This window comes from Tamandua tetradactyla, chromosome 20 (genome assembly GCF_023851605.1).
Source record: "Tamandua tetradactyla isolate mTamTet1 chromosome 20, mTamTet1.pri, whole genome shotgun sequence".
In the NCBI taxonomy this organism is placed as follows: Eukaryota; Metazoa; Chordata; class Mammalia; order Pilosa; family Myrmecophagidae; genus Tamandua; species Tamandua tetradactyla.
The window spans coordinates 39,036,479-39,061,910 of NC_135346.1; the positions used below are offsets into that span (position 1 = coordinate 39,036,479).

A 25,432-nucleotide genomic window follows, 5' to 3' on the forward strand; every position below is an offset into this window, starting at 1 on the left:
GACCATGGAAGAGAAGCCATGGGAACAACCAGAACCTAGAAGCCTATGGAACTTAGAAGAGAAAGGAAAAGATGTCACCTTGTGCACTGACATGTTATGGAAAAACCAAGGAAACCCAAAGATTGCTGATCAGCCAGAACAGACTCTGGTACCCTACAGCCTCTGAAACCGTGAGCCAATAAATTCCTGATGTTAAGTCAGTCCATTGTATAGTATTTATTTTAGCAGCTGGAAAACTAAAACAGACTCCGTTGGGTGGGACTTCCAAGATGACTCACTCATGTGGCAAAGGATTAGTGCTGGCTCTTGGCTGGGAGTGTCACGCCGAGCACTTGGGTCCTCCTCTATGTATCCTCTCCATGTGGCTTTGGCTGCTCACAGCATGGTGTCTGGCTTCTGAAAATCAGGGAGTAGAAACTGTCAGCCCTCTTATGACCTGGCCTTAGAAGTCCCAGGATGTCACTTCTAATACATTCTATTGCCCAAATTAATCAAAGGACCAGCACAGATTTAAAGAGAAGATAGAAAACTCCATCTCTTAATGTGAGAAGCAGCATACAGGGACAAAGAGAAGGCTGTCAGAAAAATAGCTACCTGTGTTAGTTATATATTGCTGTGTAACAAATTATCCCAAAATGTGGCAGTTAAAACAATGAACGTTAACATCTCAAAGTTTCTGAGGGTCAGGAATTCAGGAATGCCTTAGTTGAGTGGTTCTGACTTCAGAGTCTCTTGTGACATTGCAGCAGAGATGTTGGCTGCTCCTACATTTCTGAAGGAGCTGGAGTTTCCCCTTTCAAGCTCACTCATATGGCTATTTGCAGGAAACTTCAGTTCCTTGCCACGTGGATCTCTCCAGAGGGTGCTTTCCCTCAGAGGAGTGATGAGAGAGAGAGAGAATGGCAGAGGAGAGTGAGGGAGAGAGAGGGAAGGCCCAAAATAAGCCCCAGTCAATTTCTAACCCAATCCTGGAAGTGACATGCAATCATTTCTGCTATATGCTATAGGGCTTGCCATCCAGTCCTGGTACAGTGTGGGAGGGGACTGCAAAAAAGGTGAGACTCAGGGATCATTGGAGTCAATTTAGAGACTATTGACCTAGTATCACACAGTGTTGCTGTACAAGAGAAGGTTCTCAGGAGTCTGTTAAATATGCAGATTTTGTGGCTAAGATTCTGATGTGGACCACACTTTGGGAAACCTCGATATCATACCAATGCTTTAATCTCATTGGTCATCTGATGTCCACGTGTAATTTTATGGTGAGTCATATCAGTTTCCCATTTCTACCAATAGGTAGCATAAAGACCACAGTGGAATAGATGCCACTGATGGGTACAGAATTTTGGTCTGGGTTCTTCAATGAAATCTTTGCCTGTTTTTTACTTTTCCTAAGCTGTATATCACTGCCAAACATTAGATAGCAGTAGCTACTTACGTACAGATACACATCACATGCATATATGCATATCCTATAACATCACTAACACTGGATTTTATGAACATCCCTGGGAAGACATTAAGTTCCCAGCCTCCTGGCTTGACTCTTTTTTTTTTTTTTATTAATTAACGGAAAAAAAAAAAAGAAATTAACCCAACATTTAGAAATCATACCATTCTACATATGCAATCAGTAATTCTTAACATCATCACATAGATGCATGATCATCGTTTCTTAGTACATTTGTATCGGTTTAGAAGAACTAGCGACACACCAGACAAAGATATAGAATTTTAATATAGAGAAAAGAAATAAAAGTAATAGTAATAGTAAAAAAAAAACAAAAAAAAACAAAAAAACAAAAAAAAAACAAAAAAAACCGAACGAACAAACAAACAAACTAAACCTATAGCTCAGATGCAGCTTCATTCAGTGTTTTAACATGATTACTTTACAATTAGGTATTATTGTGCTGTCCATTTTTGAGTTTTTGTATCTAGTCCTTTTGCACAGTCTGTATCTCCTCAGCTCCAATTACCCATCATCCCACCCTGTTTCTACCTCCTGCTGGACTCTGTTACCAATGACATATTCCAAGTTTATTCTCGAATGTCCGTTCACATCAGTGGGACCATACAGTATCTGTCCTTTAGTTTTTGGCTGGACTCACTCAGCATAATGTTCTCTAGGTCCATCCATGTTATTACATGGTTCATAAGTTTATTCTGTCTTAAAGCTGCATAATATTCCATCGTATGTATATACCACAGTTTGTTTAGCCATTCTTCTGTTGATGGACATTTTGGCTGTTTCCATCTCTTTGCAATTGTAAATAACGCTGCTATAAACATTGGTGTGCAAATGTCCGTTTGTGTCTTTGCCCTTAAGTCCTTTGAGTAGATACCCAGCAATGGTATTGCTGGGTCATATGGCAATTCTATATTCAGCTTTTTGAGGAACCGCCAAACTGCCTTCCACAGTGGTTGCACCATTTGACATTCCCACCAACAGTGGATAAGTGTGCCTCTTTCTCCGCATCCTCTCCAGCACTTGTCATTTTCTGTTTTGTTGATAATGGCCATTCTGGTGGGTGTGAGATGATATCTCATTGTGGTTTTGATTTGCATTTCTCTAATGGCCAGGGACATTGAGCATCTCTTCATGTGCCTTTTTGCCATTTGTATTTCCTCTTCTGATAGGTGTCTGTTCAAGTCTTTTTCCCATTTTGTAATTGGGTTGGCTGTCTTTTTGTTGTTGAGTTGAACAATCTCTTTATAAATTCTGAATACTAGACCTTTACCTGATACGTCATTTCCAAATATTATCTCCCATTGTGTAGGCTGTCTTTCTACTTTCTTGATGAAGTTCTTTGATGCACAAAAGTGTTTAATTTTGAGCAGCTCCCATTTATTTATTTCCTTCTTCAGTGCTCTTGCTTTAGGTTTAAGGTCCATAAAACCGCCTCCAATTGTAAGTTTCATAAGATATCTCCCTATATTTTCCTCTAACTGTTTTATGGTCTTAGACCTAATGTTTAGATCTTTGATCCATTTTGAGTTAACTTTTGTATAGGGTGTGAGATACGGGTCTTCTTTCCTTCTTTTGTATATGGATATCCAGTTCTCTAGGCACCATTTATTGAAGAGACTGTTCTGTCCCAGGTGAGTTGGCTTGACTGCCTTATCAAAGATCAAATGTCCGTAGATGAGAGGGTCTATATCTGAGCACTCTATTCGATTCCATTGGTCGATATATCTATCTTTATGCCAATACCATGCTGTTTTGACCACTGTGGCTTCATAATATGCCTTAAAGTCCGGCAGCGCAAGACCTCCAGCTTCGTTTTTTTTCCTCAAGATGTTTTTAGCAATTCGGGGCACCCTGCCCCCCTTCCAGATAAATTTGCTTATTGGTTTTTCTATTTCTGAAAAATAAGTTGTTGGGATTTTGATTGGTATTGCATTGAATCTGTAAATCAATTTAGGTAGGATTGACATCTTAACTATATTTAGTCTTCCAATCCATGAACACGGTATGCCCTTCCATCTATTTAGGTCTTCTGTGATTTCTTTTAGCAGTTTTTTGTAGTTTTCTTTATATAGGTTTTTTGTCTCTTTAGTTAAATTTATTCCTAGGTATTTTATTCTTTTAGTTGCAATTGTAAATGGGATTCGTTTCTTGATTTCCCCCTCGGCTTGTTCATTACTAATGTATAGAAATGCTACAGATTTTTTAATGTTGATCTTGTAACCTGCTACTTTGCTGTACTCATTTATTAGCTCTAGTAGTTTTGTTGTGGATTTTTCCGGGTTTTCGACGTATAGTATCATATCGTCTGCAAACAGTGATGGTTTTACTTCTTCCTTTCCAATTTTGATGCCTTGTATTTCTCTTTCTTGCCTAATTTCTCTGGCTAGAACTTCCAACACAATGTTGAATAATAGTGGTGATAGTGGACATCCTTGTCTTGTTCCTGATCTTAGGGGGAACGTTTTCAATTTTTCCCCATTGAGGATGATATTAGCTGTGGGTTTTTCATATATTCCCTCTATCATTTTAAGGAAGTTCCCATGTATTCCTATCTTTTGAAGTGTTTTCAACAGGAAAGAATGTTGAATCTTGTCAAATGCCTTCTCTGCCTCAATTGAGATGATCATGTGATTTTTCTGCTTTGATTTGTTGATATGGTGTATTACATTAATTGATTTTCTTATGTTGAACCATCCTTGCATACCTGGGATGAATCCTACTTGGTCATGATGTATAATTCTTTTAATGTGTTGCTGGATTCGATTTGCTAGAATTTTGTTGAGGATTTTTGCATCTATATTCATTAGAGAGATTGGTCTGTAGTTTTCTTTTTTTGTAATATCTTTGCCTGGTTTTGGTATGAGGGTGATGTTGGCTTCATAGAATGAATTAGGTAGTTTTCCCTCCACTTCGATTTTTTTGAAGAGTTTGAGGAGAGTTGGTACTAATTCTTTCTGGAATGTTTGATAGAATTCACATGTGAAGCCGTCTGGTCGTGGACTTTTCTTTTTAGGAAGCTTTTGAATGACTAATTCAATTTCTTTACATGTGATTGGTTTGTTGAGGTCATTTATTTCTTCTTGAGTCAAAGTTGGTTGTTCATATCTTTCCAGGAACCCATCCATTTCATCTAAATTGTTGTATTTATTAGCGTAAAGTTGTTCATAGTATCCTGTTATTACCTCCTTTATTTCTGTGAAGTCAGTAGTTATGTCTCCTCTTCCATTTCTGATCTTATTTATTTGCATCCTCTCTCTTCTTCTTTTTGTCAATCTTGCTAAGGGCCCATCAATCTTATTGATTTTCTCATAGAACCAACTTCTGGTCTTATTGATTTTCTCTATTGTTTTCATGTTTTCAATTTCATTTATTTCTGCTCTAATCTTTGTTATTTCTTTCCTTTTGCTTGCATTGGGATTAGTTTGCTGTTCTTTCTCCAGTTCTTCCAAGTGGACAGTTAATTCCTGCATTTTTGCCTTTTCTTCTTTTCTGATAAAGGCATTTAGGGCAATAAATTTCCCTCTTAGCACTGCCTTTGCTGCGTCCTATAAGTTTTGATATGTTGTGTTTTCATTGTCATTCGCCTCTAGGTATTTACTAATTTCTCTTGCAATTTCTTCTTTGACCCACTCGTTGTTTAAGAGTGTGTTGTTGAGCCTCCACGTATTTGTGAATTTTCTGGCACTCCGCCTATTATTGATTTCCAACTTCATTCCTTTATGATCAGAGAAAGTGTTGTGTATGATTTCAATCTTTTTAAATTTGTTAAGACTTGCTTTGTGACCCAGCATATGGTCTATCTTTGAGAATGATCCATGAACACTTGAAAAAAAGGTGTATCCTGCTGTTGTGGGATGTAATGTCCTATAAATGTCTGTTAAGTCTAGCTCATTTATAGTAATATTCAGATTCTCTATTTCTTTATTGATCCTCTGTCTAGATGTTCTGTCCATTGATTAGAGTGGGGAATTGAAGTCTCCAACTGTTATGGTATATGTGTCTATTTCCCTTTTCAGTGTTTGCAGTGTATTCCTCACATATTTTGGGGCATTCTGGTTCGGTGTGTAAATATTTATGATTGTTATGTCTTCTTGTTTAATTGTTCCTTTTATTAGTATATAGTGTCCTTCTTTGTCTCTTTTAACTGTTTTACATTTGAAGTCTAATTTGTTGGATATTAGTATAGCTACTCCTGCTCTTTTCCGGTTGTTATTTGCATGAAATATCTTTTCCCAACCTTTCACTTTCAACGTATATTTATCTTTGGGTCTAAGATGTGTTTCCTGTAGACAGCATATAGAAGGATCCTGTTTTTTAATCCATTCTGCCAATCTATGTCTTTTGATTGGGGAATTCAGTCCATTAACATTTAGAGTTATTACTGTTTGGATAATATTTTCCTCTACCATTTTGCCTTTTGCATTATATATATCATATCTGACTTTCCTTCTTTCTACACTCTTCTCCATACCTCTCTCTTCTGTCTTTTTGTATCTGACTCTAGTGCTCCCTTTAGTATTTCTTGCAGAGCTGGTCTCTTGGTCACAAATTCTCTCAGTGACTTTTTGTCTGAGAATGTTTTAATTTCTCCCTCATTTTTGAAGGACAATTTTGCTGGATATAGGAGTCTTGGTTGGCAGTTTTTCTCTTTTAGTAACTTAAATATATCATTCCACTTAAATATGTCTTCTAGCTTCCATGGTTTCTGCTGAGAAATCGACACATAGTCTTATTGGGTTTCCCTTGTATGTGATGGATTGCTTCTCTCTCACTGCTTTCAAGATCCTCTCTTTTTCTTTGACCTCTGACATTCTAACTAGTAAGTGTCTTGGAGAACGCCTATTTGGGTCTAATCTCTTTGGGGTGCGCTGCACTTCTTGGATCTGTAATTTTAGGTCTTTCATAAGAGTTGGGAAATTTTCAGTGATAATTTCTTCCATTAGTTTTTCTCCTCCTTTTCCCTTCTCTTCTCCTTCTGGGACACCCACAACACGTATATTTGTGCGCTTCATATTGTCCTTGAGTTCCCTGATCCCCTGTTCAAATTTTTCCATTCTTTTCCCGATAGTTTCTGTTTCTTTTTGGAATTCAGATGTTCCATCCTCCAAATCACTAATTCTATCTTCTGTCTCTTTGAATCTATCATTGTAGGTATCCATTGTTTTTTCCATCTTTTCTACTTTATCCTTCCCTTCCATAAGCTCTGTGATTTGTTTTTTCAGTTTTTCTATTTCTTCTTTTTGTTCAGCCCATGTCTTCTTCATGTCTTCCCTCAATTTATCGATTTCGTTTTTGAAGAGGTTTTCCATTTCTGTTTGTATATTCAGCATTAGTTGTTTCAGCTCCTGTATCTCATTTGAACTATTGGTTTGTTCCTTTGACTGAGCCATATTTTCAATTTTCTGAGCGTGATCCGTTATCTTCTGCTGACGTCTGGGCATTTAGTCAGATTTCCCTGGGTATTGGATCCAAAAGTTTGGAAGATTTTTCTGTGAAATCTCTGGGTTCTGTTTTTCTTATCCTGCCCAGTAGGTGGCGCTCGTGGCATACGTTTGTCTACGGGTTCCACCAGTGAAAGTTGCTGTGGGTCCTTTAACTTTGGAAAACTCTCGCTGTGGGGGAGGTTCGGCAGCCAAAGTGGCTTGGAAGAGTGCCAGCTGTCCCAGGGTCCGAACGCGGGGAGAGTCGCCGGCCGCCGCAGTCCGGGAGAGCGCCCGACCGAATTTCCTAGTCGGCCCGGGGCGCCAAGTGTGGCGGGAGGGCGCCAGCTGCCGCAGGCCGGGAGAGTGCACCTTTCCCAGCCGGACCGGGGAGTCACGTGTTTGGAAGGGGCCCCCCGGTCACCGTTCTCCGCTGTCTGGGGATTTCCGCACCAACTCTCTCAGTTGGTCTGGGGGGCCTCGCGTGGTGGGGGCGCCAGCCGCCGCGTCCCGAGGGGATCGCCTGCCCAATTCTACCAGCTGGCCTGGGAAGGAGGAAGGGAGGGACTCCGGCCGCTTGCCGTCCCGCCCGGGAAAGCCCGCGCCCCTCGGCGATCTCACCGGAGCTGGTTCTCCCAGACAGTCAGCTGTTCCAGGATGGGGTACGCCGTCCCTTTGATCTCTGTCGTGGCTCCAGGAGCTGCTCTGTATCGTCTCCACTCCCCCAGTAGCTGTTCTGGAGGAGGAAAGGTGAGGGTGGCAAGGCTGTCGAGGCCGGTGGTGGAGGAGCCGGTGAAGGCGGAAGAGGGCACAGTGGTGGTTGGAGAGCCGCCGGAGCAGGAGGAGAAAGGGAAGGATAAGATGGTGGATGGAGCGCCGCCGGAGCAGAAGGGGGAAGAGGGAGAGGAGGGCGGGCTGGCCGATGGGGCGTGAGTGCCGCGCCGGGCCGGCGGACAAAGAGGGAGAGGAGGGCGGGCTGGTTGGCGGGGCATGAGCACCGTGCCGGGCCGACGGATCTGGCTTGACTCTTATAACCATGGGGAAGAACCCCAAAATGCATTTTCCTTCCCTCCCTCCCATCTATTCAACAAACTGTCTATGTAGGAGCCACCTTTTGGGATGTCTTCTCAGTTTACAATGATTCTCCCTTCTTTTGGAATTGCTCCTATTAGGAAATTCAAGGACACACTCACTGGTCATCTCTTAGCCCTTGCCCATCCTCCTCCTTTTCCCCTCTTGCTTGTTTGTGTGCAGGTGTTTGCTATGTTTCCATTTGTGCTTGTTTGCATGCAGATTGTACGTATTTTTCTGTTTTGCAGAGACCACAGACAGCCAGGGCAGGGTTAAAGCTTTTCTCTTTTAAAAATATTTTTATTGATAAATCTTAACACTCAAATATTCCATACATGGTGTACAATCAATGGCTTACAATATCATCACATAGTTATGTATTCCTCACCATGATAATTTTTTTAGAACGTCTGCATCACTCCAGAAAAATAAAAAGAAAAAAGAAAAAATTCATTCATACCATACCCTTACCCCTCCCTTTCATTGATCACCGGTGTTTCTATATACCCAGTTTATTTTACCCATTTGTCTCCCCTATTTTTTATTTAATTTTTATCCTTTTTTTTTTTTTTTTACTCATCCGTCCATACCCTGGATAAAAGGAGCAACAGACACAAAATTTTCACAAGGAGAGTTAAAACTTAACCAGTCCCAGCTGCTTGCTAGGTCACAAATGTTGCTCATTGGCTGAGCCCCTTCACCCCCTCCCCAAACCCCCATTCCCGAGTGTATAAAAGCATAGCACTCAGTTGGTGCAAGTGCCCCTCATCTATAATGCAAGGAGAGGTTGTGGAGTTGGCTTCCCTGAGAGACTGGCCAAGGTGAGCTCTTTTCCCCTGCTCTTTGGACCCTTCATGTTGTGTACGCAATAAGGCAGTTATTTGTTGGGAGTGTTTGTTGTGTCTGAGTGTGCATTTCCATGATACAGCAGAGAGCAACCGCTTCCACAAACCCTCCCCGGTGTTACTCCTAATCATGTTTGAACCACATGTCCCTGTCCATCTGAACTCAGTTACTGGGGATACCTGATTCAAGTTGGACAATCAGAGTCCTTCCCCTGGATGCCAGAATTGGGGCAGAAGGGGAGAGAAAAGGAATTATTTTTGTGTGGCTGGACTCCACCTTGTGGTACAGAATTTGAGATGGGACTGAGTTTTTCCCACCATCACCTTGCTGTGTGGACTGATAACATAAAAAGTCAGTCTGAAATAAGTAAACAGTAAAGAAGATGCTAGGGAGAATTAATGCTGGAATATAGGGTAGGGTTGATCTTTGGTTTCTGGATAGCTTTCCATTTCTTATATCAGTTTTTCCATGAGCTTGGCTTGGATTCCATGAGATTCCCATGTATGCTTATAATATTTTCCCTTTTTTAACTCAAACTACCTCCCATAGGTTTCTCTTATTTGACACTAATGCAGCCTATTAGGTATCAGTCACTGTCGCTGTATCCTTAACTTGGTGAGTTCAGACTTGGAAAGAGAAGATTCTTGCCTAAATTTACCTCTAGAACTATAGACGCATCGGTACAGGGTGGGGGGCGCATTGGGGAGGACTGCTTACCCTACCTGGGAGTGCTGACAAAGACTTGACAGAGAAAGTGATAGTTGAACTGGGCTTTGAAGGATGCTGGGAGCTTACCAGAAGTGACAATAATATAAGTCTGGGGAGGCTAGGCTTAGGGAGTGCAACCATAGAAACTGGAGATGTAATTTGTTGTCAGAAAAGCCAAGGGTTTCTCATACCATGCTAAAAATAACAAGGCATATATCCAAAAGGGAAATGAAGATAATCTAAAAGCATAATTTGAAAGCAATTGGTCTGCAATACCTCCTCATTATGGATTCATTTGCTATTCACTGTAATACAGCTGATCCTTGTATATGCAGATAGAATTCGAACGCCTCTCACATATACTATCTATAAGGTTTAGCTTATACTTCAGAGGAAGTGATTGAAAACCATCAATGATCTTTCATTCTGGTTGTCATATTTCTGGGACATGTGAAAGGCATTGAAAAAAGACTTGTCACCGTCACATTTGACTCAGGCAGATGTTAATTAGAAACAAAAGCAACTTGTGTTTAATGGTAGGAGGAGAGTCATTGGATACTGTCCTTTGGTCATGCACAGTGCGGTGAAGGTAACTGCCCTTTGTTTTTTTCTCTGTTTTCTTTTTGTCTTTCATAGTGACGGTTCAATGTATTTCCTGGGGATTCTAACTCTTCTCTGCTTTTCATTTACTCTCATGATTTTTTCCTATATCGTCCAACTGTGTTGGAAATTCACTTCTCTTCTGCATGTAAGATTTTTTTGCTTGTGTTTGCATCCTGTAACTACACCTCTTGTTTTCTTTCTGGTGGGTAAAGTCAATTGTGGATTATTCAGGAGTTGGCATTCTGATCACGGGTCATCCGGACTCTGTTTTCCCCTTCTCTGCCTATTGCCGAAGTCATGAACTTTTTCTGCTCACTTTCATGTCTATTGATAGTTACATGAAAGCTACTTTGGTAGTCATGAAGCAACTACCAATGGACATGAAAGTGAGCAGAAAAAGTGAGCAGAAAAAGTTCACAGCTTTTTTTCAAGGAGAAAAATAGAACTTGAACAGTTAAAATTTGGTGATTTTTGATCAAATTTGGAACAGGATTTGAAACTCCTTGCTTATGAGCAAGAACTTTATTAGTAAAACTGATTTATCTGGAAACGCCGACTTTCCTGGATTAGAATAATAGGCTGTAGAGGGAAAGGCTAATGGTAATGGATAAAACCTGTTTTTTTTTTGAAGTAGTTAAAAGAGTGCAGGACCCTGGAGTTCCTCTCTGAAGTTTTAGCAAGAGTTTTCTTTTCAGAAGATGATTCTAAGGGAGAATGCTAGACCTTTTTTTTCTTGTGTGTGGCATAGTCTACATCTCACTTGGGAGAGCAGAAAGCACAGCAGTCCGATTTCCAGTACGTCTTTATTGAAAGATGGAGGTAGGTAGAATGGTTTTCAGGTCCATGAGTTTATGTTCTAGTCCTTGCTTTGCAATACAAATAAGAACAATACTCGTGATTTATTGTATTTGTAATTTTACTTAAATTATTGTACTTGATTCTTGAGAAAACCTTATGATTTTGGAATATCATCTCTGTTTAATAGACAAAGAAACATCATAGAAAGATTTATGTAACTTCTTCAAGGTTACACGGTTGGTAATGGGTATGAGTCTAACTTCCATTGCTTGGTCTCTCTAGGTCTCAGTTCTTTCTTCTGTCAAAAGGGAAGACTCTCTTTTTTTATTTTTTTAATTTTCAATTTTTTTTTTTAAACATACCATACAAACACGAACATTCTTACCATATGATCATTCCATTCTTGGTATATAATCAATCACTCACAGTATCATCACATAGTTGTATATTTATCACCATGATCATTTCTTAGAACATTTGCAACAATTCAGAAGAAGAAATAAAAAAAAAAGAGGAAAAACTCATACATACCATACCCCTTACTCCTCACTGACTGGTATTATTTCTATCTACTCAATATATTTTAGCCTTTGTTTCAAAAGGGGAGACTCTTGATTGCTTTGAGAGGGTCAAATGGGAGCGTGAGAGGGAAAATGTTTTCAAGATTGTAAAGTAGCAGAAAAAGGCAAGCAATCATCAAGATGAATATTGAATGAAGAGGGGAGGCTCCCTGGAGTGAGAATTAGAGCTTGACCTTTGGCAAAAGGGTTGCTGTCACTGGGCTGACAGCCCAAGCTGGGAACCTGGGCCCCTTCCTCCATAGCTGTCAGAATGGCAGAGGTAGGGGACAGATGCCAGGCCTGGGCATCCAGGCATGAGTGATAAGGCCCCCTTCACCAGAGTTTCTGGGCAGATTCACTCATAGCTCGACCTTTTGAATGCAAAACACTTGTCAGATTGCCAAGTGCCCACCAGCCAGGGAATTGATTCAGCCAGAAGAGGAATATACCCATGGCTGTCCCTGGGATGTTCTTTCTCTGGCTGGATTTGCAAAATGGGGCTGCAAGTTCTCTCCTGGAGAGAAATGGCTCAGGGTATACCCAGAAACTGGAATCTCTCCATTGTCTAGGTGGGGTTTCTCCTTTTTTTTTTTAAACCATGTTTTCTTTTTATAAATGTGATGGTTCTGTAATTTGTATTAAAGGTAGATATTTTTCATTTTCTATCTGTAATATTGAGTATTTCTTTGAGTAAATTTCCTCAAATTAGACTCTCCCACTTCTCACCCTGCTTCTCGTAAGTCTCTCAGCAAGGGTAGGAGGAGGGGATGCTTGCTCTCTTGGGAATCTATGATATAAATAGCATGTTTCTAGAAATGCTCAGTTGACCCATACATCTCAGATTTGGATGAGAGTCCAAGTTCTATAAACTTGTTTGTGAAAATGCTTTTCTTTAGGAATCAAACCAGAAAGAGCTAACATAAGAGGTTAGTTTTTTTTTTTTAATTATTGTGAAAAATAACATATATACAAAAACCAATGAATTTCAAAGCACACCGCAGCAATTAGTTATAGAACAGATCTCAGAGTTTGGTATGGGTTACAGTTCCACAGTTTTAAGTTTTTACTTCTAACTGCTCCAAGACACTGGAGACTAAAAAATATCAATATAATGATTCAGCAATCATACTCATTTGTTAACGCCTATCTTCTCTGTTATAACTCTAACTTCTCCTTTGATCTTTCTCCCACTCTTTAGGGGTATTTAGGTTATGACCATTCTAACTTTTTCATATTGGAAAGGGTGTTGATAATATGGGATGGGGGGATGGAACTAGTTGATGTTCTGGAGAGGCTGGCCCCTCTGGGTTTCAGGATTTATCTGGCCTAGGAACCCATCTGGAAGTTGTAGGTTTCTGAAAAGAAATCATAGCATATGGAACCTTCGTAGGATCTCAGATAAAGCACTAGGTGTTCTTTAGGGTTGGTAGGAACAGTTTTGGTTGAGGTTTAGCAAACCCTGACAAATAGCTATGTCTAGCTGAAGCTTGCTTAAGAGTAGCCTCCAGAATGGCCTCTAGACTCCATCTGAACTCTTTTATCCACTGATACCTTATTTGTTACAATTCCTTCCCCTTTTGGTCAGGATGGCATTGTTGATCCCATGGTGCCAGGACCAGACTCATCCCTGGGAGTCATCTCCCATGCCACCAGGGAGAATTTCACCCTTGGATGCCATATCCCACATAGGGGGAAGGGCAATGATTTCACTTGCAGAGTTGGGCTTAGGGAGAGAGAGGCCACATCTGAGCAGCAGAAGAGGTCTTCTGGAAGGAACTCTTCAGCATACCTACAGGTAGGCTCAGCTTTTCTACTACATACATAAGCGTCATAAGAGCAAGTTTCAAGATCAAAGGCTTGGCCTATTGATTTGGGTGTCCCTCATGTTTGACACAGTATCTGGATTTCCTATGTGGTAAAATTTTAATCAGAGCTTTTTTTTTTTTTTTATGTGGGCAGGCACCGGGAATCGAACCCGGGTCCTCTGGCATGGCAGGCAAGCATTCTTGCCTGCTGAGCCACCGTGGCCCGCCCTGTGGTAAAATTTTATAATTCTAATTTTTTTCTCCCATATCTTAAGGACTTTGCTAATACTTTTTGATTATCTGCCGAATATACTCTGGGATATATCCAGGCATTACATTAAGCTATGTGGGATTAAAGGCCCTCATTCTTATTCTGGCTCCCTGTGTGGTGTTTAAATGATCTATCCAGACTGGTTCAGTTAGATTATGTGCTACAGAAAATTTAGATTATGTGCTACAGATAAACTGGACAAAATAAACCTTTCTTCCTTTGGTCTCAAAGGATAATGAGGTTCTAAAATATAGACATAGTCTTTCTAACCCCATATTCTGAATTACCTTAATCCCGACCTGATTGGCTTCTTTCTTAACTCTAATACTAGGTTGTACATCTATAAAATAACCTCTCAAAATCCAGAAATAATAATTTCCACTACAGGTTAAATGTGACTGCTATAAGAGCTTACAATCTAGGTCTCCTTATAAGTATTTTCTAAATAAAACCGTACAATAATTGCTCTTTAATTTCTGGCTTATTTTGCCTCACCAAATGTCCCCGCATGTTGCATGCCTCACAGTATCGTTCTTTTTTTGTAGCAGCATGATATTCAATCATATGTATATACCATTGCTCGCCAATCTACTTCTCAGTTAGTGTATGCTTCAGCCACCTGCATCATTAGGCATTATGTGTAATGTCCAAAGTCAACAGTCCGTTAACACTCTCAGTTTCAGATAATTTTATTGTTCCCAAGAGAAAGATAATCAGTAAACACACCCTCACCAAATAAAAAATCTAAACCTTCCCTTAACTCTTGTCCCTCTCTCCATTATTTACCCCTGGTGTTGCAGTGGTACTGTTGATGTTTTCCTGTTAAACATAGCCCATAGTATGCAATAGCAGTTTCTCTCCTATACTCCAAACTTATACACTCTTGTACAAGATTCATAACTTTGAAGTAGTTCATGCAAGAACTTATTTATATTTGTAGTGTTAATCAGTAGGACACATGGGTCTATACAATCCCTTTCAATAATGCTCACCTTCAATATGCTAATATTACTTATAGACTTACTAGTGAGCTACCTTCGCTTCTATCTATTCCCTTACATTTTTTTTTTTTTTTTTTTTTTTAAAGGAAAGACAGAGAGAAGGAAGGAAGGATAGAAGGAAGGAAGAAAGGGAAACATCTTTTAAACATTTTCTTGTTTTATTGTATTCTGTTTCTCCGTTTTTGTTACATGGGCTGGGGCCGGGAATCGAACCGAGGTCCTCCGGCATAGCAGGCAAGCACTTTGCCCGCTGAGCCACCGCGGCCCGCCCTATTCCCTTACATTTGAGTCTAATTTCATTAGCTAACTGTTCACCCATCTTTAGCTTTTATGTATCTCTAGATCCCCTATATTCTGTATTATAAGCCTCTGATTTTACCTTTACCATGGTCATAAAAGTGGAATCATACAGTATCTATCCTTTTGTGTCTGGCTTATTTCACTCAGCATTATGTCTTCAAGGCTCAGATGAGCACTTGTCAAGTACTTCAGAACACATAATATTCTACTGCATGCTGCATAATATTCCATTGCACGTATATACTATATCTTGTTTCCACTTGTCTGTTGATGGGCACTTGGATTGTTTCCATCTGTGAACATAGGTGCATAAATGTCTGTTGTGTCACTGCTTTCACCTCTTCTAGGTATATATCAAGTAGTAGAATTGGCAGGCCATAGGGGAACTCGAGATTAAGTTTCTTAAGGAACCGCCAAACTGTCTTCCTTAGTGGCTGTACCATTATACATTCCCAGCAGCAGTGCATGAGGGTCCCAATTTCCCCACATCCTCTCCGACATTTGTAGTTTTCTGTTTAATACAGCCATTCTTATAGATGTGAGGTGGTAGTAGTCTTGATCTCATTGTAGTCTTCATCTGCATTTCCCTTCTAGCTGATGAAAATGAGCATCTCTTCATGCGCTTTTTAGCCATCTATATTTGCTCTTCCCCAAAATGGCTATTCATATCTTTATCCCACTTTAAAATTGGGTTGCTTTTTCTTTTGTTGTTGGGTTGTATGATTTCCTTATGTATACAGGATATCAAACCTTTATCTGCTGTGTAATTCCCAAATATTTTCATCCATTGAGTTGGCTACCTCTTCACCTATTTGACAAAATCTTTTGAGGCACAAAAGCATTTGATTTTGAGGAGTTCTCCTTTATTTTTTCTTTGTTGCTTGTGCTTTGGGTGTAAAGTTAAGGAAGCTACCTCCTATTACTAGGTCTTAAAGATATTTCCCAACATTTTCTTCTAGAAGCTTTAGGGTGCTAGTTCTTTTATTTAGGTGTTTGATCCACTTTGAGTTAATTTTTTGTATAGGGTGTACGATAAGGGTCCTTTTTCATTCTTCTGGCTATTGATATCCAGTTCTCCCATGCCCATTTATTGAAAAGACGATTCTGTCCCAGTTCAGTGGATTTGGGGGCCTTGTTGAAGATCACTTGACCATGGATTTGGTGGGCTAGTTCTGCACTCTCTATTCAGTTCCATCAGTCAATACTTCTGTCTTTGTGCCGGTACCATGCTGTTTTTTATTTTTTTATTTTTTTGCATGGGCAGGCACTGGGAATCGAACCCGGGTTTTCAGCATGACAGGCGAGAATTTTGCCTGCTGAGCCGCTGTGGCTACCATGACCTTCCCAGTACCACGCTGTTTTGACCACTGTTCATAATACCTCTTATGACTTTTTTTCATCACTCCAGGGTCTGTGGTAATGACCCCCCTTCTCATTTCTGATTTTATTTGCATCCTCTCTCTTTTTTGCCTTGTCAGCCTTGCTAGAGGTCCATTAATTTTGTTGATTTTCTCAAAGAACCAACTTTGGTTTTACAAATTCCATCGTTCTTTTGTCCTCCCATTCATTTAACTCTGCTTTAATCTTTGTTACTTCTCTTCTTCTATTCGCTTTGGAGTTAGTTTGCTGTTCTCAAGTTCCTCCAGGTGAGCAGTTAAGTCCTCGATTTTTGCTCTTTCTTTTTTTTGGCATGGGCAGGCACCAGGAACCGAACCCAGGTCTCCAGCATGGCAGGTGAGAACTCTGCCACTGAGTCACCGTTGCACGGCCCTCTCCTTTTTAATATAGGCATTTAGGGCAATAAATATTCCTCTCAGCAAGCTTTTGCCACAGCCCCTAAGTTCTGACATGTTATATTCTCATTTTCATTCATCTCCAGATATTATTAATTTTTAACTTTAAGGAAAAGTTTGACTACTACAATTAGTTGCATTTCCCTAATTGCTATTTCTTTACCTATTTGTGATGCTAATTCTATCCTTGCATGTAATGAAAATATTTCCTATAAGTTTGTAACTTATGTCACTTTCTGTATTTTGAATAAAAGTTTGTACTTTTAATATAATCAGATAGGTAACTTTTTCATGTCTTCTTTAAGAAAACATTTCCTACTCCAATGTAAAAATATTCATTTATATTTTCTATTTAGAAGTAGTATGTGTTTTTTTTTTTTTTTGGGCATTTGTGTCTTTAATACATCTGGAGTTGATTTTTGGATACAGCATGAAGCAGGGATCCAATTTCTTCTTTTTCTATATGGATTGTATTTTTAACCAGCTCTATTTATTGAACAGTTACCATTTTCACATGCTACCTCTCATTGTTCAAAGTTACATAAGTGTCTGTTTTATTTTAAGCCCAGTGTTTTTTTAAAATATATTTTTAATTATAGAAGCAGTAAGTTTGCAGAAAAACCATGCAGAAAATAGTTTTCACATATTTCCACCTATTAAAACTTTGCATTAGTGTGATGCATTTGTCACAACTGATGAAAGAATATTATAATTCTTCGTACGATTAACCATATTCCGTGCTTTACATTAGTGATCCCTGTTTGTGCTGTATAATTCTAAGTTTTATTAAAAGTTTTATTCTAGTAACATATACAATCTAAAATTTCCCCTTCTGACTACATTAAAATATTTCAGTGTTTCTAATTACGTTCACAATGTTGTGCTACCATTGCTATCATCCATTACCAAATTTTTTCCATCACCCCTGTTTCAGTTTGTTAGGCAGCCAGAATGCAATATGTCAGAAATGGAATGGCTTTTAAAAGGGGATTTTTTTTTTCGTATGGGCAGGCATGGGAATCGAACTTGGATCTCTGGCACAGCAGGTGAGAACTCTGCCACCGAGCCACCGTTGCCAGCCCTAAAAAGGGCATTTTTAATTGCAAGTTTACAGTTCGAAGGCTGTGAAAGCATCCAAATTAAGGCACCAATAGGAGGTTACCTTCACTCAAGAAAGGCTAATGCTGTCCAGACACCTCTGTCAGCTGGGAAGGCACAAAGCAATGTCTGCTAACTTTCTCTATCAGCTTCTTTAAATGGTTTCCCCGGGGGTGGAGGGTAGGGTGCATTTTCTTTCTGGAACTCCAAAGGTTTTTGGCTGTGTGGGCTCTAAAGTTTTTCCAAAATGGTTTCTTCTCTCTCTCTCTCTCTATTTTAAATATTTTTATTGATCAATCTTCACACACATACATTCCATACATGGTACAATCAGGGGCTCACAAAATCATCATATAGTTGTGTATTCGTCACCATGATAATTTTTTAGAACATTTGCATCACTCCAGAAAAATAAAAAGGAAAAAAAAAACCCTCATACACACTATACCCCCCTTGCCCCTCCCTTTCATTGAATACTAGTATTTCCATTTACCCGATGTATTTTACCCTTCGTCCCCCTATTATATATTTATTCTTTATCCATATTTTTTTACTCATCTGTCCATACCCTGGATAAAAGGAGCAACAGACACAAGGTTTGCACAATCCCACAGTCACGTTATAAAAGTTATATCTTTATACAATCAAACGGTTCCTCTCTTTAAGGACTCCAGTAAGCAACCCCATCTTGAATGCGTGAAGATACATCTCCATGGAAACCACCTAATCAGAAGGTCCCACCCACAATTGTGTGGGTCACATCTCCATGGAAACAACTTAAAAGAATCCCACTCAGCAATATTGAATGAGAATTAAAGAACATGGCTTTTCTGGGGTACACAACAATTTCAAACTGGCAAAACCCCAAACAGAAACTGAACTAATTAAGCATTAACTCTCCATCTCCTAGCCCCATCCCTCCCTCTGGTAAACTATATTCTACTTTCTGACATTATGAGTTTGCTTATTCTAATTATTTCATGTCAGTGAGATTTAATGGCATTTGTCCTTTTGAGTCTAGCATTTTTCACTCAACATATCTTCAAGTATTCCATTCCTTTTCATGGCTGAATAATATTCCATTGTATGGGTATACTACATTTTATTTATATAGTCATTGGTTGATAGATATTTGGGTTGCTTCTATCCTTTGGCAGTTGTGAATAATGTTGGTGTGAAAGTATCTGTCCGATTTCCTGCTTTTGGGTATAACCTCGAAGTGGGATTGCCAGGTAATAGTATGTGTTTAACTATCTGAGGAACCACTAAATTGTTTTTCACAGTGGCTGCGTGATTTTTCCCATCAAAAATGAACTAGGGTGGTGTGACACTGGCTCAGTGGCAGAATTCTTGCCTGCCATGCCGGAGACCTGCATTCGATTCCCAGTACCTATACGTGTGGAAAAAAAACAACTGTGTTCTTATTTTACCATATCTTCTACAAGAATTGTTATTTTCCATTTTTTAATAGCCATTGCTAGGGTATGTGAAATGGTATCTCATTGTGGTTTTGATTTATATTTCTCTAATATGAAAAGATGGTCAACATCATTACCTGTGCTTACTCGCCATTTTGTATATCTTTATTTGAGAAATGTCTATTTAAGCCTTTGGCCATTTAATTGGGTTTTTTGTCTTTTTGTTGTAGGACTTCTTTAGATATTTTGGATATTAAATCCTTATTCGAGATGAGGTTTCAAATATTTTCTTACATTCTGTGGGCAGTCTTTTTACTTTCATTATGAAGTTCTTCTACTTATTTATTTTTTCCTTTTGTTGCTCATGCTTTATGTGTAAAGTCTAAGAAACCATTGCCTAACATAACATCCTGAAAATGCTTTCCTATGTTTTCTTCCAGGAGTTTGATGGTTCTGGCACATATATTTAGAACTTAAATTAATTTTGAATTGATTATTTTTTTCTTATTTTTTTTTTTTGATGCATGGTCTGGGAATCGAACCTGGGTCTCCTGCATGGAAGATGAGTTTTCTACCACTGAACCACCCATGCACCCTTGAACTGATTTTTGTATAAGGTTTGAGGTTCGGGTCTTCCTTTATTGTTTTGCAAATGGAGAGCCACTTTTCCCAACGTTATTTGTTGAGGAGACTGTTCTTTCCCATTGAGTGAACTTGCACTCTTGTCAAACAAATTGGCCAAAGAAGTGAGGATGATTTTTGAACTCTGTTTGGTTCCATTGGCCTACATGTGTGTCCTTGTACCAGTACCGTTCTGTTTTGATTACTATTGCTATATAAAACTGGGAAGCTATCACTTTTCCAACTTCGTTCTTCATTTTCAAGATGTTTTGGCTATTTGGGGACCTCTTCTCTTCTATATAAATTTGATGATTGGCTTTTCCGTTTCTGCAAAGAAGGCTGGTGACATTTAGATTGGGATTGCATTGACTCTGTAAATCATCTTGGGTAGAATTGAAATCTTAACAATATTTAGTTTTTCAATCCATTAACATGGAATGTCCTCCCATTTATTTAGGTCTTTGACTTCTTTCAGTAATGTTTTATAGTTTTCCATACACAAGTCCTTTGCATCCCTGGGTTAAATTTATTCCTAAATATTTGATTCTTTTAGTTTTTGTTGTGAATGGAATTTTTTTTCTTGATTTCATCTTCAGATTGTTCATTACTAGTGCATAGTAACATTATTGATTTTTGCATGTTGAGTTTGTACCCTGCTACTTTGCTGAATTCATTTATTATCTTTAGCAGCTTTCTTGTGGAATTTTCAGGCTATTCTATATATGAGATCATGTCATCTGCACACTGGAGCATCTTGTGCCACTGTCTTGGTTGACTGGAAGCCCGTGGGTTTATTTTTGAGCACTGTATTCTATTCTATTCTATTCTAGTCTATAATATGCTTCCATTTCATCTGATCCAATCTGATTCAACTCTATTTAATTCATCAATTTATCTGATCTTGAAGTAATATAAGTGTCTTAATTACTATAATTTCATAATAAGTCCTGATAGTTTCTAGGGTTAAGTTCAGTCACCCTATTCGTCTTTGGAGGGTCCTAGCTATCCTTATCCCTTTTCTCTTCCATATACATTTTAGGATCATCAAGTTGTATGTAATATACCCTGTTGGGATTCTGAGTGGAATTGTATCAAATCTATAGATGAGTGGAGAGGATGGATATCTCTACAATATTAAGTCTTTCTACCCATGGACATGGTATTTTTTTCCCTTATATTTATATCTTCTTAATACCTTTTAATAAAGTTTTTATGATTTTTCTATAGTTCTGGCACATCTTTTGCTGGAGTTTTTTCCTAGCTTGGTATACTCAAAACTACTGTACATAGAATCTCTTTTTTTTTTAAATTATTTTTTTGATTGTTTGATGCTGTATAGATAAGCAACTTAAAAGTCCTACAGCCAATCTTCTTGCTAAACTCTATTTCTAATTATTTCTCAAGTTATCCTTTTGAGTCTTCTTCTTAAGTAATAAAATATACAATTAACTATACATTTTTTTTTCCTTTCACTTTGTAGAACTGATTTTTTTCTTTTCTTATTGCACTGGCTCAGACCTTCACAATGTGAATAGAATTGGTCTTTATGGAATATTTGTCCCTCTCTTGACTCTCGTAAGAATGAATCTAGGCTTTCGCCATTTAGAATGATGTTTGCTCTAAGTTATTTGTAGATACTTCTGTGCCATCTTTTGGCCTGACCCTATCATTCTTTGAGCCCTTTTTTACTTTTTGGTATAAAAAGGTTTTCTGGGGGTGCAAGGGTAGTTCAGTGGTAGAATTCTCGCCCACCATACAGGAGACCCGGGTTCAACTCCCGGTCCATGCACTTCCCAAAAACAACTCAAAAAAAAAAAAAAAGGCAAAACAAACAAACAAAAATTCAACAAATGGTGCTGCAATAATGGGATAAGCACATGGAAAAATAATGAAATGTGACCCCGCCATGCAGCATACAAAAAGGAAAAAAAGAAGCTATTCCAGGTTTATCTTATATTTTCCTTACCCTAGTCCTGGAGTCAGCCATTTCTCCAAAGAGTCTTGGTTTCTTTTAGTGGAGTATGGTATATAGAAACCAAGATCTGAGCAATAGGGCTGCTTGCTGACACTGGAATGTTATTTTTTCTAGGGTCTCTGAGTGGGCAGAATAGACACATATAACCTATATCTATTCTTCTATACTAAAAGCCAGTAGTTCACATCGATGTCTCCAAGTTCAATCCAATATGATAGTTTATTCTTGATTTCGCCTTTTCTATGTAACTCTCTTTCCCCAGTGAGAAACATGGTTTGTGTTACCCTTGGTGTATTTATTTTCTCTATTCCCCTCTGAATGTAACCAAACTCCTGGGATGCAGGCCAAAGGCATAAGGAAGGGGAAAAGAAAGGAAGCAGTGAAAGCCATAAGCAGAAAAGAGGGAGGGCAGTGTGTTTTTAAAATGTCCAAATATGTGGAGATTGTTAAATTATCTCATGTTATTAACTTTTTCCATTTTATTTATAAAATTTCCTTATGTATACATAAAATAATAGCACTCCCCTACATAAGGAAATGTAATTACAATGCCATTCTAAAAACAAATGATTCTTCAGTATCTAATGAGTGTTAAAAACTTTCTCATATTAACTTTTATTTTTTCAGATTGTGTGTTTCAATCAGGATCTAAATAAGGTCCATGCATATTGTGGTTGACTGATATGTATTTTAAGGCTTTTAATCTTTTGTTTTCCCCTCCATCTCTCTATTTTTTTCTTCTGTGATTTATTTTTGAAGAATTCTGGTTATTTGTCCAGTTGAGTTTCTTACTGTTTCAGTTTTGCTGATTGCATTCCTGTGGTGCAGATGAGCATGTTGCTTTGTATTTCTTGTAAATTGGTTGAATCTCAAGGTCACATTTAGATGTGATCTTTCTGGCAACATTCCTTCATGGGTGATGGTTTGGTGTGCTCTTTCATCAAGGGGCCATGATGTCTAGTTGTCCCTCTTTTTGTGAGTTAGCAGGCTTCCATGCTCATTCCTTGACCCATGCCTAAACCATGAATAGTGGCAAAATAGCGACACACAAAACCTCTCATCCATTCTTCAATGATTAGTTGGAATGCTTCTATAGAGAGAAACATTTCATCTACTGTTATAAACTTCTAACTCAGTTATGGTCTTTATTACGCCTATTTTTGAAATTTGTTGGAGGCTTTTTTAATGACTTAGTACACCATAATTTTTTCCATTTGTTTTTCATGTAGGGCTTCCAGGTGAAATTTCACTCGAACAAATGTTTCTGGAGCAAAGTGATGTTTTGAAATGTTCTAAACTAAGCCAAAGGAATAAATTGCTAGGAGAGGAATTTTGGCATCAGAAATAGCACTTGAGATAGTTGAGGTCCTGAGAATATTTGAAATCTTGTTAAAACTGAAAAATTATAAAGTAAATCATCTGCAGTGCTACCCACAGTCCTTAGCAATGTGCCCAGAACACATTACACGTTCAGTATATGTTAGCTATTGCTAATGTCATGTAGTCTAACCATCTCATTTTATGTGGGAAACTGGGGTTCATTCATTTGTTAGTTCATTCAACAAAATTTACTGAGCCTTTATTTATTCCCCATGAGGCATTATTCTAGGTGTTGGGAAACAGCAGTGAATAAAAACAAAGTTCCTAACTTTGTTGTGCTTTGTTGTGAGGTGGGGAAAACACAACAACAAACCAACAAATCAATAGGTGAGAAGTTGAGATAGTGACAGTTGACATGGAGGAAACGTACAGAGGAATGTGTAGTGTTATTGGATGGCACTTTAGACGACGTGCCAACATTTAAGCTGAGGCTTAATGACAGTAAGGAGCCTGACATGCAAAGATACAGGGAAAGGACTTCCCAGGGAGAGGGTACAGGCAAGAGCCAAGGTTTTGATGTCAGGACCTGCTTGGCATGTTCCAGGAGCAGCAAATTCAGTGGGGCTGACGCTTAGTCACTGGGTACTAGAGTGATGTGATAGTAGATGAGTCTAGAGAGGCAGACAGAGGTGGGGGGAGGGGCAGAGAGGATAATCCATCTTACCTTTTATCTCTAAGCAGGGAGTCTGGGGTTCTGGTAGCTGTGTTCGTTCAGTAGAACATGTGCACCTCCAGAATACAACATTTTAAAGATCGCTTCCCTAACCCTGCCTGGCCCTGCTCTAAAGTCAAGATCAGCCACTCAGGAAGTCAATTGTGGAGGAAACACAGAATTCCACGTTGCCTAGGTTTTGTTTCTAGTGCTTGGGGACCTCTTGTTCCCAGGGACCGCTGTCAAGAGCTGCTGATTTGAAGAGAACTGAAGAGCCAGTTCCTGACGAGCTCTGCTTTGTGCTCTGCCCTGACCTCTGGTGGAAACGGCCTGTTAAGACATAGCCCAAGCTAGATTGGGGAAGCTTTTCCCTCCTACAACCACCTAAACCCATTTAACTTAGTCTGTACCGCATTACGCGGAACCCGAACTTCTCAGGTCCTCCTCAGGTTTCCGGGATCTGTGGAAGGATAGAATTGCGGATAGCGCCACGGGATGGCTTGATGGCTTTTGGCCACCACACCTTTTAGAGTTGGATGGAATCAAGCCCCTCCCTCCCCTGGTGCAGTGGGTGGGCTTAGAGCCCAGCCTGACCAATCAGAGTACACCATCCTTGAGGCCTCAGGGATTGGCTACGGATGGGCACATGACCCAATCTGGGCAAATGGGGTATTCTCTAAACTTAAGAGTAGTGGGAAAGCGGGTGTCACTCCCCTTCCCCTGGGGTATAGAGTTATAAGGTTCTTGTATACTTGCACTGTCAGCAGCCATCTCCTTGGCAATCTGGAGAGAGGCTGCCTGCCTGAGGGTTAAGTAAACATTGAGAAAGGTGGATGTGGTAGGTAGAACTATGTACCCCAACAAATGCATGTTCTTAATGGTCCCTGTGCTGGGAATCCATTGTAAATACTTTTACTTTTGAAAATGTTAATTTGGTAATATTTATTTAAGGTTACATTTTTGTTTAGGTGTTACTTTTAGTTAAGGTGTGGCCAGCTGAAGCAGGGTGGCCTTAATTCGGTGACTGGAGGTCTTATAAAGAAAATGTACAAATCACAGAAGCTGGAAAGGACAGGAGGTGGTCCTGTAACGGGAAAGCCAAGGAAACCCAAGGATTGCTGGGAGTTAGCAATCTACTGACCCTAAAGCTGGGAGAAAGCAAGTCTTCCAGATTACTAAACCTTGAGATAAAGTCCTATTGTTTATGCCAACCCATTGTGTGTTACTTGGAAAACTAAGACAGTGGGTGTTGTAGTTTGCTAAACTGCTCAAGCAGATACCATGAAATGTATTGGCTTTGACTATGAGAAGTTATTAGCTTACAACCTCACAGCTTTGATGCTGTGAAAATATCCATATCAAGACATCATCAAGACTGTGCTTTCTTCCTGAAGACAGGCTGCTGGCTGATTCTAGCTACTCCTCTGACATGTGCCAAGGCACATGGTGGCATCTGCTTGCAGGCTTCTTGCTTTCATGGATCTTTCTCTCTCTCTGGCAAATAGATTACCTTTAAGAACATAACTTTCTGGGGGTATGGAGATGCAAAGGGAACTATCAGTTAAGCTCCTGCTTCTACTGTGTTTGGAATAAATAAAGCCCTTTTTCCTCTTAAGCTAGCTTTAATTGGCTTTCTGTTGC

At 39.2% G+C, this 25,432-nt stretch overlaps 1 long non-coding RNA gene across 1 annotated transcript; it reads right to left on the bottom strand.

Moving 5' to 3' along the window:
- Positions 1 to 201: 201 nt before the first annotated feature.
- On the bottom strand, positions 202 to 24,360 carry LOC143664554 (uncharacterized). The gene is made up of 2 exons (XR_013166474.1): positions 23,804 to 24,360; positions 202 to 396 (listed from the first exon to the last, which is right to left on the bottom strand). It is a non-coding gene; the product is annotated as an uncharacterized LOC143664554 (long non-coding RNA).
- Positions 24,361 to 25,432: the final 1,072 nt, after the last annotated feature.